The 14,193-nt window shown below is 48.7% G+C and overlaps 1 pseudogene; it reads right to left on the bottom strand.

Moving 5' to 3' along the window:
• Positions 1 to 4,392: 4,392 nt before the first annotated feature.
• On the bottom strand, positions 4,393 to 12,631 carry LOC119312130 (annotated as a pseudogene).
• Positions 12,632 to 14,193: the final 1,562 nt, after the last annotated feature.

The following is a 14,193-nucleotide window of genomic DNA, read 5'->3' on the forward strand; positions in this document are numbered from 1 at the left end:
TGATCAAAGATGGTTAAGATTTCCTAACCATAGACATGAGTTGTCATTTGATAACGGGATCACATCATTAGAAGAATGTTGTGATGGATAAGACCCAACCGTAAGCATAGCATTTAATCATATTAGTTTATTGCTACTGCTTTCTTCATGTCAAGTATCTGTTCCTAAGACCATGAGATCATGCAACTCCCTGACACCTGAGGAATACCTTATGTGTATCAAACGTCACAACATAACTGGGTAACTATAAAGATGCTCTAAAGGTATCTCCGAGTGCGTCTGTTGAGTTGGCATGGATCAGGACTGGGATTTGTCACTCAATGTGATGGAGATCTCAGGGCCCACTCGGTAATACAACACCATAACAGGCTTGCAAAATGTGACTAAGGAGTCAGTCATGGGATCTTGTATTACGGAATGAGTAAATAGACTTTCCCGTAACGAGATTGAACTAGGTATGGAGATACCGACGACCGAATCTTGGGCAAGTAACATACCACTGGAAAAAGGGAACTGCATACGAGATTGATTGGATCATTGGCATCATAGATCGACCAATAAAGATCTTCGTGGAATATGTGCGAACCAATATGCGCATCCAGGTCTCGTTATTGGTTGTTGACCGAAGAGGTGTCTCGGTCATGTTCACATGATTCTCGAACCCATAGGGTCCGCACGCTTAACGTTCGGTGACGCTAGAGTAGTATTGGGATATTCACGTTGGTGACGAATGTTGTTCGAAGTCCCGGATGAGATCCCAGACATCACAAGGAGCTCTGGAACGGTTCGGAGGTAAAGATTTATATATGGGAAGTCATATTTTGGCTACCGAAAAAGTTTCGGGTTTTACCGGTATTGTAACAGGAATGTTCTAGAAGGTTCTAGAAGGTTCCGGAGGAGTCCAGAAGGGTCCCTCCAGAACCTAGGGCGTGCATGGTCTGTATAGGGCGTCCTATCCTTATTGGGCCAGGGGCACCAGCCCCAAAGAGGCCCATGCGCCTAGGGGAAGGGAAACCCTAAGGCGGAGGGCCCTCCACTTGACTTGGAGGGCACTCCTCCCCTTGGACGCCTCCCCTCCTTGGAGGAGGGGCTGCACCCCCAGGCCTCCCACACCCCTATATATAGTGGGGAGGGGCGTGGGGGCTGGGCACAACAATTCCCATGCCCTACGGCATCTCCTCTCTCCCATACTGTTGGGAATCGTTGCATGGAAAAAAATCTAGGCACACGCAATGATCTATCCATGGAGATGCATAGCAACGAAGGGGAGAGTGTGTCTACGTACCCTCGTAGACCGTAAGCGGAAGAGTTTCACAATGTGGTTGATGTAGTCGAACTTTCTTCGCGATCCACGATCGAGTACCGAACGTACAACACCTCTGAGTTCTGCACACGTTCAGCTCAGTGACGTCCCTCGCCTTCTTGATCCAGCAAGATGTCGAGGTAGTAGATGAGTTCCGTCAGCACAACGGTGTGGTGACGGTGATGTGAAGTGGTCTCCGCAGGGCTTCGCCTAAGCACTACGAAAATATGACCGGGGGTGTAAACGGTGGAGGGGGCGCCACACATGGCTAGGCAATTGTCTGGTTTGTGCTAGGCGCCCCCTCCTCATATATATAGGTGGGAGGGAGAGGGGAGAGGCCAAGCAGCACCCCAAGTAGGTATGAATCCTACTTGGGCTCCTGCCCTTGGCCGCCCCCTCTCCCCCATGCCATATTTGTCGGAGGGGGGAGGAAAGAGGGGGGAGAGGGAAGGAAGGGGGAATCCTATTCCACTCTTTCCCTTCCCTTCCCCTCTTTCCTTCTCCTCCTAAGCCGGTCCATATGGGGGGCGCACCAGCCCCTTGTGGCTGGTGCATTTCCCCTCTTGGCCCATATGGCCCATATCTTTTGCCAGGGGTGCCCGAAACCCCTTCCAGTGACACGATAAGTACTCGGTACCCCCGAAACACTTCCGGTGTTCGAATACCATCGTACTATATATCAATCTTTACCTCTTGACCATTTCGAGACTCCTCATCATGTCCGTGATCTCATACGGAACTCTGAACAACATTCGGTAACCAAATCACATAACTCATATAATACTATATCATCATTGAGCGTTAAGCGTGCGAACCCTACGGGTTCGAGAACTATGTAGACATGACTGAGACACCTCTCCGGTCAATAACCAATAGCGGAACCTGGATGCCCATATTGGCTCCTACATATTCTACGAAGATCTTTATTAGTCGGATTGTTATGACAACATACGTAATTCCCTTTGTCCATCGGTATGTTACTTGCCCGAGATTCGATCGTCGGTATCTTCATACCTAGTTCAATCTCGTTACCGGCAAGTCTCTTTACTCGTTTCGTAATACATCACCTCGTGACTAACTCCTTAGTCATTTGCTTGCAAGCTTATGATGTGTATTACCGAGAGGGCCCAGAGATCCCTCTCCGGTACTCGGATTGGCAAATCCTAATCTCGATCTATGCCAACTCAACAAACACCTTCGGAGACACCTATAGAGCATCTTTATAATCACCCAGTTATGTTGTGACGTTTGATAGAACACAAGGCATTCCTCCGATATCTGAGAGTTGCATAATCTCATAGTCGAAGGAATATGTATTTGACATGAAGAAAGCAATAGCAATAAAACTGAACGATCATTATGCTAAGCTAACGGATGGGTCTTGTCCATCACATTATTCTCCTAATGATGTGATCTTGTTATCAAATGACAACACATGTCCATGGTTAGGAAACCTTAACCATCTTTGATCAATGATCTAGTCTAGTAGAGGCTTACTAGGGACGCGATATTTGTTTACGTATTCACACATGTATTTAATTTTTCGATCAATACAATTCTAGCATGAATAATAAACCTTTATCATGAATAAGGAAATATAAAATAATAACTTTATTATTGCCTCTAGGGCATATTTCCTTCAGAGACGTCATCGAGTCGTACGTGTGCTGAACGCGGAGGTGTCGTCCGTTCGGCGCTTGGATCGGGAGTTCGTGGACGGATCGTGATTGGGTCGCGAAGATGTTCGCCTACATCAACCGCATTTCTTAACACTTCCGCTTAGCGATCTATAAGGGTATGCATATGCAATCTCTCCTCTCCTAGATTGATCTTGGTGAGCGTAGGAAATTTTTTGTTTTCCATGCAATGTTCCCCAACATAAGTAGGCAGAGACGAGGAAGATGGCGCATCATAAGTAGATGGTGCATCAGTAGATGCACCCGCACCATGAGAACGATGAATATAAAAGTGAGTAAAAGATGGAAGAATACAAGGAGGAATCACCGGGATAAACTCAGTTGATGGAGATGGAAGCCACCGGGGATGAAGGTGTAGAATCCTGTAATAAGCAAGGTGAGGAAACCACGGGAGATGGCGGCATCAATTATGTAAGAGTCGAAGAAGCAGGAGAAGTAGTACGGGTGGAAAAGGGCTCAACAGGAGTGATAGGAGCACCGGAAAAAGTGAGGAAAGTGATATCATGCACTAGAAGTTCGAGGAAAGTGGGCGTGGGTAGAAGGGGCGAGACTCATAAAAATTCACATCCCAATAAATAAGCATCTGACGACCAACATGATAAAAAGTGATACCGTTTTGCTCACCACTATATCCTAAGAAGGCACATTCAACAGACTTAAGGATCAGTTTGGTGCGTTCACATGGGACAACAAGGATACAACAAATACAACAAAACAAATGAAGCGCCATCAGGAGAACGATCAAAGAGATGCTCGAAAGGAAGCCACCCTGCAGAGCAATGGATGGCTGAAGGTTGATGACATAGGTGGTAGTCGAGACAATCTCTGCCCACAAGTGAGGCGGAAGAGAGGCGGTGATCATCAAGTCACGAGCCATCTCAAGAACGTGATGATGCTTGCGCTTAGCCATACCATTCTGAGCATGAGCACCCGGACAAGAGAACTGAGCAAGAGTAACCTGCTCAACAAAGACTCCTAGCAACATCTTGGGTACTCTTTAGTAGAGTCATGCGCTTCCTCCTGATCGTCCATCACGAGTTTTACACTTTCCCTGTCAGTCAGATTCATCCTCTCCATCATCTTCTCCATCCCTTCTCTCTCCTTACCAGTGTTCGTTGACGAACTAGCCATCACCACCGATCCCCCTTGACTTCTCCCTGAACCGTCCCGTGTATAACGAGGGTGGGCAGGGTCGCCAGGACCCCCCGTGATCACCCCGAACAAACTAACCAAGAGCGGCAGAGAGGGGCAGAGCCTGGGGCAGGAGACCGCGGCCGGAATCTCACAATCGCGCCTCGGGAGATAGAGTCGCCCAAGTGCCATCAGTCCACTCGAAAACCTAGAAAACATTTTGGGGATTAGATTTGCTTTTATTTATAACAGGAATTGAAGATATTCATTCTCGTAGTAAAAAAATACTGTACATTATAAGCAGAATCGCAGCACGTGCATGCCTGCCGTTAGATGAAAACCCAACGCTTATGATAGATCCACGTCGATAGCTGTTTTATCTCCTCTCATCTATACACAGCAGCACACAGGCAAACCGGTCATTGTTCAGCGTACCACACCTTCATCGTGTCATTACAGCAGTACATATACCCACGTTTCGACACAACTTACATGCAACTACGATCACGCCTTCACGGCGGCGCTGGTGGCGGCGGAGCTGAGGCTCTGAAGGTGCCTCTCGACGACGTCGAGGCCGCACAGCTCCTTGACGTCGGCCATGGTCGCCGGCACGTCCATCTGGAACGTCAGCGGCGAGTTGGCCTTGAATTCCTTCCTGGCCGCCCTGATGGCCTCCCGCATGGCGCAGTGCACCGACGCCGCCAGCAGCAGCGGCGGCTCGCCGGACGCCTTGGAGGAGAGCACGCGCTTCTGGTCGCGCGCGCTGTTGATGAGCTCCACGTTGAACTGCTTAGGGATGGTGTCAACCGTAGGGATCTTGTACGTCCAGGTGCCGTCGTTCACCACCAGCCCGTCGGCGTTCCTCGCATAGTCCTCGTTCGTGAAGAACCCCACCCCTTGCACGAACGCGCCCTCCACCTGATCCATCCAGCAAAAATAAATTCAGATTACAACGATCTTCAGCAATAGCAAGTGGATGTGCTGATCGGCGGCGAGCTCACCTGGCCGAGGTCCACCGCCGGGTTCAGGCTCTGCCCACAGTCGTAGACAAGGTCGCTCCTCAGGATCGTCGTGCCCCCAGTCAGCACGTCGATTTCCACCTCGCTGACGGCGGCTCCATAGTTGATGTATTTTACAAAGGCTGGGTCTGGCGTCCAGAAGGCGTGCGCCGACAGGTTCACGCTTGCCATGTTCGCTTGGGTGATCAGGGTGCTCCATGGCACCGGCGCACCGGACTTCGCCTCGAGGCCCTCTTTGATGGGCTTGAGGCGCTTGACGAGCACGGTGCACGCCTGCCTGACTGCCTCGCAGCTGCTCTCCGAGGTGGTGCTCCCGCCGGTGAAGCCGCCCTGGATCATGCTCAGTGAGTCGGCCTGGATGACACGCACTTTGTCAAGGAGTCTGTCGGCGTCGGGGCAGAGCTCCCCTAGCCCGAATGCCGTCATCTGCTTCACCTTGGTATACAGACCTTGCCCGATCTCCACACCGCCGACCTCCACGGCGATCGAGCCGTCGTTCAGGATGGACACCTTCCCCGGCGTTGGCCGGAGGGTCACCTAATAGGTGATCGGCACACATGAGATGCCGCGCTTCTTCCACCTGCTCCCGCCATTGAACCGCTCAACAGCCTCTGCCCTGCTTTGGTACTCCGCCGACGAGGCCAGCTTGTCAAAGATGCCCACGAGGCTGTATGTTGGGGCGTCTCCCGCGGAGTCGCTGTAGAACTTCGTGAGGCTCTCGACGCTGTGGAGGTTCTTTCTCCGGATGACGTTGGTGTCAGACCCGAGCACGGACGCCACGTGCTCGATGATGGCCTCGGCAATGAAGGAACCCTGCACGTCGCCAGGCGCCCGCACCACCGACTTGGACGACATGTTCGTCTTGCACAACTTGATGTCAAAGGCCAGGGCGCCCCAGTTGTACTTCTTCAGAGAAGCGATGGTGTAAGCCGGGATCAACGGGCTTAAGTCCGGTGATATCCCGGCGTTGATGCCGAGATCGACATGCAGCGCCGTGAGCGTGCCGTCCGACTTGAACCCGACGGAGTACTTTGCCTTCATCGGGTGACGCCCTCCCGCCATGATCATGTCCATCTTCCGGTCGAGGTACATCCGGACAGGGCGCCTAAGCTTGAATGCAGCAAGCGCACACGCACATGCAGCCTGAAGAACACAACAATTTCTCCATGATCAGTTTCATAAATATGTGAATCTCCTGGGTTACACAGTGGGGCACTTACATGGGATCCTTTCATTCCCTTTCCACCAAAGCCACCTCCAACCCTCCTGGTGATGATGCGAACATTGTGGCAGGGAATGCCAAGGAGGTCAGCGACGACATTCTGCGTGATCTCGGGTAGCTGTGTCGAGACGTAGACGGTGATGCAGTTGTCTTCGTCAGGGATGGCCAATGCGGTCTGCGTCTCCATGTAGAAGTAGTACTGCGATTCAAGCTTCACCTGTCGGAAATTAACAAAAGATACTAGGTGTCAATATTTGGGCCTTGTCTGAAACTAAGAATGCAGCCTCCTAAATATCAAGTGTGTACCTCTCCTGATAGGATCTTGTGATCTGCTTCAGACATCCCTTGCTCGAAGTCCCCAATTGGCTGAGGAGCAAAAACTGGGAGAACAGGGATGTAGCTGTCATGTTGGATGGCATCCTCTATTGTCAGAATTGGCGGCTCAAGATTCTCGGTGCTATAGTCAATGATAGCTTGCTTCGCTGCCATATAGGCATACTTCTGTGTTTCAGCGATCTGAGTGATGGCAAAGGAATATGATGATGCGATAAGTTCAAATGACCTCTTAAAATTCAGGGTAAAAATATACTACTGGTTATGCATTTTCCTGAAATTGAGTTCAAGCGATTCAGAAGTAGGTACCACGATGCCAATATTTTGACCAGCAAATTCAGAAACCGGATCGCCGAAAAGAGCTTCGTGTCCTAGCATCGCCCAGCCGGATCCAACATTTTTTCCACCAGCAGGAATATCCTTTGTGGAGATAACTGTGATGACCTTTTCTGAAGCCAGAGATGATCGGAAGTTGACACTTTTTATATGGGCGTGAGGGTGTGTGCTGTAGATAAATGCTCCATAGAGGCAATCCTTGGGAGCAGGGATGTCATCAACATACACAGCCTCCCCTGGAAATCAAGAAGGAATATCGTCAAGCCCATGTTTCAGGACAGAAGTTAGATGTGCCAACATTTTTTTTTTTGAAGAAATACATTCAGGGATGAGGCATTTCAAATGGTTCAGCATGATTGAAGCAGTGTACCAAAGATGAATAAAAAGAAATCCCAAACAATCTTGTTCAAGCTACAGAAATCTAAGAAGTTAAGTCCAGGACATAAATTATAAGGTTGAAGTACTACTACCACTTGTAATTCAAGAGTACAAACTAATATAAGTAAACACTTGTAAGCTAAATAAAAAAATGGAATCAGAGTGTAGGAGTATACCAGAAGCTTGCAGCTCGGCCCCGGATTTCGTGATCGGCTTGCCGACAGGTTTGTATTCGTCATTGAAAACCAGTTCTTGCCTTGAGCGAATCGGCAAGTCATCGTTGGCAACCTTACCATGCTTCTCGGGACCATTAGCACATGATCCATTGGGAGCATTCAGGTTGTTACCAAGTGCAGAAAGGAAACTGAATAAGAAACTGACAGCCAAGCTGACTCTGTATTCAGGGTGTGTGGTGCCTTCTGACGGCGAGATAACATCTTTCAGCAACTGAACTGCTTCAAGTATAACCGGTGCACTCACTGATTTCCCCTTCAGGAATTCCTCAACCTTCCGAGCCCGGGTGGCGTGATCGACGCCGTAAGCGCCAAATGCGAGGCATATATCTTCAATTATGAGCCCCTCTGAGGCTGCATCCCCTGAAGTCCTTGCCAGGAATGCAGAATTCACATAGGAGACAGCATTGCCGAATGGTCTGGGAGCTGCACGAGAGGTCTCGAAGATGATATTGTCTGAACCCCAATCAGGGACAAATATGGTGACCAGTATGGTCTTCGCATCGCAGGGAGGCTGCTCCAAGAATTCCTCCAGTGTTAGGCACAGCATCTTGGAAGCAGTCTGGATTGTGACTGTCGAACCCGCGGCGAGAAGAACAGTGACGATGTCTGAAGCGAATGGCAGTCGCTGCGCCATGATTACGTTCCCACCGATGGTCCCCATGTTGCGGATGAATGGCGAGGCCACCTTGCTGAGATGACTGGCGATCTTTCTGAACACCGGTGTGCCATCGGAGAAGATCTCGATGGCTTTGGAGATGGACACGGCTGCCCCGATCTCCACCCCCTTGTTGGTCCTGTCGATGACCGAAAGTTCTGGTATCCCTTTGATGTCGATGTATTTTTTATATAGGTCTTGATCCTTGTACACTCCGGCACCAGTGTTTGACGCCACAATCTTGACGGAGTTTTCATCGAACCAGTCGGAGTCAAAGAGGGTATGGAGCTCCTCAATGCTCTTGGGATGGTACCAGCCATCTTCGTCGGCGTTCAACACTGGAGCATCTTTCATTTGAACCTTGATCTCGGACTTGAGAAACTCAGGGAAGGTGCAGACGGCGCCGCTGGAGTATTCTGGCAGCTTGTCGACGTCGGCAGGGTCGGTGCCTTTCTTCCAGAATGAGTTGAGGCCGAGGTCCTCGAGGTCGACGTCAGCGGCGAAGCTCTTGCACGTGTCGAGGATGGGCCGGTAGCCGGTGCAGCGGCACAGGTTGCCAGAGACAGCATGCTCGGCCTCGGAGCAGGTGAGCTTGGAGAATCCCGGTGTTGGGGCGGGGCCGCCGGTCTTGTCGGCCTTGACAAGAGCAGAGAAGATGGACATGCACATGCCGGGAGTGCAGTAACCGCACTGGGAGGCATGGAAGCCGGCGAGGCGCTGCTGGACAGGGTGGTAGCCATCGCGAGTGTTGCCAATGCCCTCGCTGGTGGTGACCGAGCAGTGGTTGAGGCTGCCGAGGAGCGTCAGGCAGGAGCTCGCCGAGAACTCGGTCACCACGTCCGTGGCCGGATCATACTTGGAAATGAGGACCACGCATGCGCCGCATCCACCTGCACGCAGCAACATGACATCGTAAATCAGAAATTAAACACTGCCGGCTACAGAAATGGTTGGGCAGGCCAAGCTACAGAAGAGCACAATTTTCCTTTTCTTCAAGTTCGGACCGCACTATTTCAATAGGCATTAACTCGGTTATTTCGAGAACCATCTCGATTCCAAACAATATGAATGTCTTTTGAAAACCAAATCTACTTAAATTGCAATTTATAAACTTTGTAACAAAACAATTGACTGACAATTCATGCTACCAAATCGCTAACATTTTTTTTGTACACTTGCCAAATCGCTAACTGCGAATTTCAGATTTCTATAGCCTATAGGGAAACTGGTATTGAGAATCTGAGATGATGCCGTGAAGTGCGATTAGGGCAAAGAGAGGAATTACTAGTGCGTGGTGCCTGTGCGGCCGGTTGTGCTCGTTGGCTGGGTCGCCCGTCGCCGGCTCGCCGCAGCTAGGTCCCTGGAGTATGGCCGCGCCGCCGCAGAATGGGGGATGGGTCGCCCTCGGCGCTGCAACTGGCTGCCTGGCTGCCGGGCCTCAACGCCGCCTCCCCGTCTCCGCCGTGCGAGCTCCGTACCCTAGCGTGGCTGAATCGTGAGCGTAATGGAATTGGATTTATTTTTTCTCGACTCGAGGGGAAGAATCGGGAACGAAGGTCTGGTTTTCTCGTCGACTGGGCTGCAGTGGGCTGGGCACTCGTGCATGCTAACGATAGGTAGTATCTCGTGCCTTCAGTCAGGCTTCTCAATGAGTGGTGATTTTTTGTCCTAAATATAAATCATCAATCCACCCAGATATTAGGCCATGTATTATTGTTGGTAGTCCTAAAAAATTTATAATGTTGGTTATATATTTTTTATCTATGTTTTTGATTTTCAGCTGATGGAAATTCCAAATATTATTATTTCAAAAAGTCTAAAAAAGTTCAAAAAGAGTCTAAAAAGGTTTAAAAAGAGTCCGATATATTTTTATTCCTATTTTTTAATTATTCAGTAAGTTCAATGGAATTGAACAACAATAATTATTTTAATTTTAGTTTTCCAAAATAATTTAAATATATAATTTATAGGTATTCACATTTTAAAAAATCACTTATATTTTAATCAATTTTGGAAAAATTGATTAGTACTGTCATATTTCCGAAAATATTTCACACAGGTACCAAAATTTTCATTATCTCAAAGTTTATAAATCAAATCATGAGTTGTGCGAAAATGTAGTCAATTGTTCATGTCTTGTGTACTCATAATGACGCAAAACTTTTTACTAAAGTTGGCAACTTGCTAATTCTCAAAAAGAATAAGTTGGCAACTTGCACATTTAGTTAGGGAAGCATATTCTGTTTTCGTGGTACAATGATTCCATAGTACTATTTTCTTTTCTTTTTTCTTTTCTTTTTCCTGTCAGCTATGTGAGAAAACAAGTGGAAGACTATATAATGTCTGAACTAAAAAAAGGCAATCGTGAAGCACATAGTCCCATTAAATTACCTCGTTTATTTGCTATTTTCTGTAAAGTGATGCGAATCTGTATAAACATCAATTTAACTACAAAAAGCATCTGTCAAATTGGTACAGGCTAAAGTTTACTGCTTGATTAGAAATATCGCTAAGGAGCAAGCTGAAGCACGTGCCAAAGGTTGAAAAATCGTCGGTTGCACATGGGACCTGACCACCAAACGGAAAAATTAACAATCACAAATCCGGGGGTCAAGGTCCAATGATTTGGGATCGTTGTATGATTGCAGTGCATGCCTGCTCCACTACGAGAAAAGAAAAGTACGACGGCAGGGTATGATTTTGTCTCCATCATGCCTGAGTGGCCGTAAAGAACCAATCTTCCAGCTTACCGATTTTTTTAATCAATACTGAGTTATCCCAAATAATATTTAAAAAGATATTAATCTCCGTACCATCACTAGGCCTGAGCGTAGTGAAAGTAACGTGGTATTTGCCATTTGGCATGAGTGGTAAGCCATGTCAAGAAACAAATCACACTGAATGTTTGGAAGAATACTACCAGGTGATTCGTAAAGAAAAAAAAAGAAGAATCCAATGTCTTCCACACAAAAATTGAGTTATATACCTGAGAGCAGGTTGAATTATTTTCTTATGGATCACTATATGAAAGGAGCAGCGGCTAGTTCGATTGTCTGTGTTGTCGAAGTGTTAATACTAGGTTGGAAAGTCAGCGCCTAGATCCTCTCCGGCCGGCAAGCAATACAAGTATAGTATGTGCCTTTCTATCTCCGTATGTGCTTTTCTATGTTTCCGATTGTGTATACATGCTTCGTTCTTGTCGGAAAAAAAATGCAGGAGATGGTTAGATTCTTTATGGTGCAACCAGTCTATCAGGGTTCAAATTCTTGACTTGATATTGATGCTTACTTTTTTGATTTATTTCAATATTTATGGCGATGTGCTATGAAGGTGTCTATGGTGTCTTTGTTAATATCAAGATTGTGTGGTAGCTCAATCTCGCTTGGAGGTGCTCCTACAGGTACGTAGGTGCTCCTAGAGACATGTAGGGTGTGTGCATGCATTCATAGGGATGCATGTATGTGTATATGTACGAGCGTTTACATCTATAACTGTTAAATCTTTTTTTTTTTGCAAGAACGAAGCATGTATAGTACGTGCCTTTCTATGTCTCCGTTTGTGTTTCTTGCGATATCCGTGATCAGATCGTCGCATGCTACGCTGCGCACCACGAGGCCGGAGAAGGCAAGAGGGTTCCCAGAAGAAGAGACACATCTGTGATGGTTGCTGAATGAAAGATGGCGCCAAAAGAAGAGAAGAAACAGAGAAAGAAAAGCAGATACATGCCTACCAACCTACGATTGATCCTTTCCTACCTACCTACCTGGGCGATGTGTACGTGACGAGACGATGAAGGACACCGTAGCGCTGGCTAACCTAGGCGAAGACGAGACGAGAGGGACCTGGAATCGATGCGCATGTGGCGCGAGGTCCTACGTGCACGTATGCAGAGTTCAGTCGATCTGGCTCGATCCGCTTATTCAGGCAAAAAATCTCTCTCACACACCCACACCGTAACGAACTAGTAGCACTGACTACTGAGCGAGCTAGCCGCCGGAGATGAATCGATCGAGTTGTCGGGGGTGGTGCTGTGCTCACCTTCGCCGCAGCCGAGCTTGGGCCCCCTGATGGGCGTGCGCGTGCGGAGGAACTCCAGCAGCGTCATCGACGGGTCGACGCCGGCGGCCTCGTGCCGCGCGCCGTTCACCGCCAGCACCACCCGCTCCCGCGCCGCCGCCGCCTCCTTCCCCAACGACCCCATCTCTCTCTCTCTCTCCACAGACCACAGTCCACACCCGGTCGACCTTCCTCTTGGAGCACCACTCGCTCACCAAGTGCGCGCAGGGACACTGAGCCCCGGCTATTACTCTATCCTTTGTATATACGGGGGGCAGCCGGCCGGCGAGGCGCCTCGCTAGCTATGAAATGGCGTTGGACGGGGCCAAAACGACGGGAAATGGCTGGCGTGCTTGTGTGCTCAGCGTGGACGTAGGTTCACGTGGAAGTCGAGGGCGCGACGTTGGTGATCGCGCGGTCCGATGGAATGGGTCGAGGTTGGTACTATTCCTCGTCAACTAGTTCTGCTGTTTTTTTTTCCGAAAAACTAGTTCTGCTGTTATACGAGTAGTCCTAATTAAGTATATCAGCAAGTCGATACTATGGGCATGTACAATGCATAGCCTCAAGGTGATGTCTCGCATGTCATGTAGGATCGGATATGACGTAAAGTAGGTTTGGATAGAGAAGCGGGATCCTCTCTAGAAGGCGGGTGCTTGAAGAAAAAAAGTGTGGTCCGGTGACAAAAAATGAAAAGGTTGAAGTGAAAAGTAGGGATGCATGTATACTAGAGTCTTTATTTTCTATTTCTTAATTAGGCCACTAGTGGTAGCTTGCACGAGAAAAAATAAAATAAGTGTCTCAAATTATTTTTTGTCATCAGGCATATGTATACATATGCCACCATTGTACATGTCCTACTACTAGTGATCAGAAGAAGGGGAAAAGGTAATTAGAGATGAGTATTACAGAGAACGGTGTGAGTGGCAGGCAGGCTTTGTTTGCTTTTGCACTTTTTTTATTGGTCATGCGAATCACGAGGCCCTGCTGCATCAACACTAGCAGTGAGGTGACGGATCGCGGGCTTATTTTAGGAGAGGGGGTGGGACAGAGCGATGGGTCTGGCTGTGGGACATGAATGGTCGCGAGGCGATTTTTTTTTGACACAGAAAAGGGATCTTTATTGCTTAATGGAAATTCGGTTACAATCTGCCACAAGGCTGCTCACGAGGAAGTCTGGACTTTCCTTTAGGCAGCCCCGCCAGACGCAATGAGTATCATCTGTTGGAACTGTCGAGGTCTGGGGTCGGACTCGACAGTTGGCGAGCTTCGCTGGCTCGTGAAGCTCTACCGACCCTCCCTCCTCTTTCTTTCTCAGACAAAGATGAGGGATTCGAGAGTTAAGAACTTTATGTGGTCTCTGGGTTTTTCCAGTTGTTTTGCTGTCAGCAGCGAGGGTCTCAATGGGGGCCTGGCTCTCTTATGGTCAAGTTCGGCAACAGTGACAGTCAGGGCTGCAAACAAACGATGCATTGATGCCGTGGTCCAATTGGAGGAAGGTGAGCCGTGGAGGGCTTCTTTTGTATATGGAGAACCAAAGCGGGAGCATCGGTCTCACTTTTGGGAGCTCCTTCGACGTATGCAACCTTCCTGGTCAGGCCCTTGGATCTGTTGCGGTGATTTCAGCGAAGTTCTTCTCCAGGACGAACAGTGTGGTCCCCGGGACCGTCTGGATTCGCAAATGGCTGCTTTTCGGGAGTGTTTGATGGACTGTGGCCTATCTGATTTGGGGTACTCGGGCCCGAAGTTTACTTGGTGTAACAAGCAAGATCCCAATAGCAATGTTCGGTGTCGTCTTGATCGTGCTGTGTCTAATGCTGCGTTTTC

This window comes from Triticum dicoccoides, chromosome 5B (assembly GCF_002162155.2).
Source record: "Triticum dicoccoides isolate Atlit2015 ecotype Zavitan chromosome 5B, WEW_v2.0, whole genome shotgun sequence".
In the NCBI taxonomy this organism is placed as follows: Eukaryota; Viridiplantae; Streptophyta; class Magnoliopsida; order Poales; family Poaceae; genus Triticum; species Triticum dicoccoides.